General features: G+C 57.3%; 1 protein-coding gene across 1 annotated transcript in view; it reads right to left on the bottom strand.

Moving 5' to 3' along the window:
• Window positions 1-595, bottom strand: part of LOC104164306 (protein argonaute-1) — a 15,373-nt gene extending 14,778 nt beyond the window's left edge. The window contains exon 1 of the mRNA XM_009703594.1: window positions 417-595. The gene's annotated coding sequence lies outside the window, so the exon portion shown is untranslated. The remainder of the gene's footprint in view (window positions 1-416) is intronic.
• Between the last annotated feature and the right edge of the window lie 2,914 nt (window positions 596-3,509).

Below are 3,509 nucleotides of genomic sequence, written 5' to 3'. Positions count from 1 at the left end.
GCGGGAGCGAATCGCTGCCCACCGAAAGCGTGCGCAGCATCTGCTCACCGGCCCTCAGGGTGCAGAGCTACCCAGGCAGCCGGGGCAGGAGGGGATGGGCAGTGAACAGGACATCAAAAAGAAAAACAAAGAAAAGTATGCGATGGCCTGAGGTCTGGGCTTGCTATTTTTAAATAGGGGATTGTTGCCAAAATAGCATAGCTGCTTTGAAGCAGCAGGGGACTGTGCTGAGGTTCAGGACCTCCGAGGCTGTCGGGGGCAGGGACCAGTGCTGCTGCACAGACACGGCTGGTGACCCCGGCCACAACATCACCCTGATGGCTTCACTGGTGAAGACTGAGACAGGCGCTTACGGAGCCTCCACAAGGAAACTGGAAGCGGGGAACGAATGCCAAAACCTCTAATACTTGCCTTACCTGTTGACTCTGCGTGGACATTTGTCAGGCTTGATATCCACTTCATAATGATACACATCAATCTTGGGAATGTCCACTTCAAAGTAGTTGGCCAAGAGCTTGATGGGCTTCCCAACAGTTCCTATCCCGGGCCGACGTGGCGCTTGAAATACCTGCTGCAAGGGTGGCAGGTATGCACCTGCAGCTGCGGGGAGAGAAAACGGGTCAGGAGGGCTGGGAGAAACCCCGTGCCCAGACAGACGGACAACGCAGAGGCACAGCGCTCTCCGTCACCGCATCCCGAACCGGGAGGTCGCCCACTACTCACCCTCCTGGCAGGAGGTGGCGGTGGCAGAATTTGGACCAGCACAGCTGTAAGCAGCTTCCCTGGGCACCACCCGGCAAGCGCCGGTGCCAGCCAAGCCATCAACGGGTAGTGCCAAAGCCTCCGCTCCGCTGTGCCGCCACCAGCTGTGCAGATGTCAAACCACCCACCGACAGATAAATCATCGCTGCTCCGCCTTAGGGAAAGGACCTCATCCGGGGCTACGCATGGCAGCAGTACGGACCTCCGGAGGACAAGGGACTCCCGTCGCCCACCCCGACCATGGGCACACCCACGTCCTGGCATACACCGCATTAACCGTAACTCATTTCCCTGACCAGATGCAGGCACAGAAGGCCACATTCGGTTCTCCTGACACCGAAGGTGAGGTTGTACCTAATGTCCACATTAAGAGAGCTTTGAAAGCGCCCACTGTGCTTCTGCAAAGCTGCACCTCAACTTCTGTTTCACACAAGAAACATCGCAATATACAAACCAGAACAGCAGCAAGAAACTTTCCAGCCCTGGTTTTAAAAAGCCTCATATCCGCACCAAGAGTTCGCCCAGGTCTGCAGCAGCAACCCTTGCCTGAAGTGCATGGGAGACATCCGCACACTGACCGAGCGAGGATACACTCAGAGCAAGGCCAGCCCTCCCAGGGTTGTGGTGGGTTTTTACTGCCCATCCCTTCCCCAGCTCCTGCAGGAGAAAGCCCTCCGACAGCATCTCTCCAGGCACCCCCAGCATCCCATCCTGCAGGACGGCGTTTGCCGACCAGCGAGCACAGAGAGGGCCGAGCATCGCCTGCCCCGCTGCACGGCGGCGACATCAAAGCCGACCCACGCTGGGCTCCTTTTTTTTTAAGCGCAGCTCCGAAAATAGCCCAGGTCTGACAGCTCCCCAGCGCCGAGCAGGAGGCGGCACCGGCCTTGCCGGGTTGTGGGGTGAGGAGAAACGGGACGTTGTTGTGAACCCCAAAGAAGAAAGCGCCCATCTAATGCTGCCAAGGGGCTTTGCCACAAACAGAGCGGTCTCGCCCAGTCCCATCTGCCAGCTGTGGCTGGTCCATACGCTCTACCCCTGCCTCCACGCCTTCAGCTCCTGGAACGCCCAGGGCTGGTTTTAGCAGAGAAGGGGTTTGCCGGCACCCTCTGCCCCGGCACCAGGGCTGGGGTGGTCCTGCCATGGGGAGCTCAGCCAGGCCGCCCCGGCAGCCTTTGTCCCGCAGCCAGACCAGCCCCTGCCCCGCTGATTTACAAGCCAGCGCCAGCACAATGGGGAGGCTCTGCCCGGCGGGAGGAGGCGAGGGACCACATCTGCTCTGGGGAGAGAAATACGGCCCCGCCAAGACACCCAGAACTTCTGCTGGAGGCGAAGCGAGGGGCCGAGGAGCTGGCAACAGCCCCACCGCCTCCCTCCCCGTCGGCTCACGGGGCGCAGGCTACGGCATCTGCTGTACGGCTCCACCGGCACGGAGCTGCGGGTCTGCCCCGCTCCGAGGGGATGCAATTCCCTGGACACTCCGTCAGCAGGGACCGCAGGCACGGCACCTTTCCCCTCTGTCCTCCGGAAAATTCTGACTCGCTGCCGGGGGGAGGATGCCACAAGAAACAGGAAACACGTTACTGCATCCGCGCTGCCCGAGTATTTAACTGCCAGATTTTGCAGGGTAACAGCTCGCTTTGCTTTTATACTGGTTCCTAACGATCGTGTTTCAAACTCAAGTCCCAGTACCTGAACTTTCCTTTTATCCTTACCCTCTCCCCAACGTAACTCTCAACTGCTGTTCAGCAAAGGAAAAAAAAAAGTCAAAAAAGTCACATTGATGAGGAAGGCTAACTTCTGCTGATAAAAACCAGAGAAAAATAAAAACCGTTTGATGAAACCTCCTATGAATTATAAGAGGTAGCGGAAAAAAAACCAATCCCAAATCCCCACTTCAAGCGGCACGGATCCCAAACCTGTGAAGAGGGAAGGACCAGTTTGTCCACACAGCCCATTACACAGACCTACTAATGGAGACCAGGGACGGGAACCAGCGCAGGGCCACAGGGTTGAGCCACGTTTCTAAGCTGACAGCACCCTTGTGTTACCAAAAATCGTAACCAAGAAAACTCTCTAAACCAAATGGTAGTTTAGACTTGGACCCAAGGGTATGTTAAAATACTGCCAAAGTAGCATTCGACACCGCTGCCCTCCGAGGTGAGATCTGCCCTTCCTGCCCTGTTCCCACTTTGCCTCTCTCACCCATCCCAGTTTGCACCTTCTTTTCGTTTCTCAAACCCCGCGAGGTCTCGTCCAGCTGGGCCGGGTGGAGGGAACGCAGCGAGTGGCAATCTGGAGCGCTCCGTCTGGTGGCCAACTGTCCAAGTCAGCCCCCAAACAACGTCCCAGCTCCAATTTAGGCTCCCGAACACATGGTGCTCTTAGCACCCCTTGCTCCCATCCACCACCTTTTGAAATCCAAATTGCAATTCCAAGCTAAAAATACCAGAAGCAGAAAAACAGAAGAGCAGCAAACTAAGCTTCAAATGTGCTTTTTACTTTTACACCCCATCTCTGTGAGGCTTTTCCAGCCGATGGGAGGCCAGCACGGGACGACCCTCGTGAGCGTCCAGGAGCATTAACTCCTCCAAAGCCAACCTCCGCTCCGCCCTTGCTTCTGCCCTGCGGCAGGAGCCCGGGAACTCCAAAATCTGCCAGGAATCCTGAGCCTGGGGCTAAGCCTGCCCCGGTGCCTCCCCGGACAAGGCAGCCCGGGACTGGGAGCAGTCTGATGAGCAAGATGG

Source organism: Cariama cristata, unplaced genomic scaffold, assembly GCF_000690535.1.
Source record: "Cariama cristata isolate BGI_N322 unplaced genomic scaffold, ASM69053v1 scaffold23027, whole genome shotgun sequence".
In the NCBI taxonomy this organism is placed as follows: Eukaryota; Metazoa; Chordata; class Aves; order Cariamiformes; family Cariamidae; genus Cariama; species Cariama cristata.
Note: the sequence above shows the minus strand (reverse complement) of the source record. Positions and strands in the feature narration are given on the sequence as shown.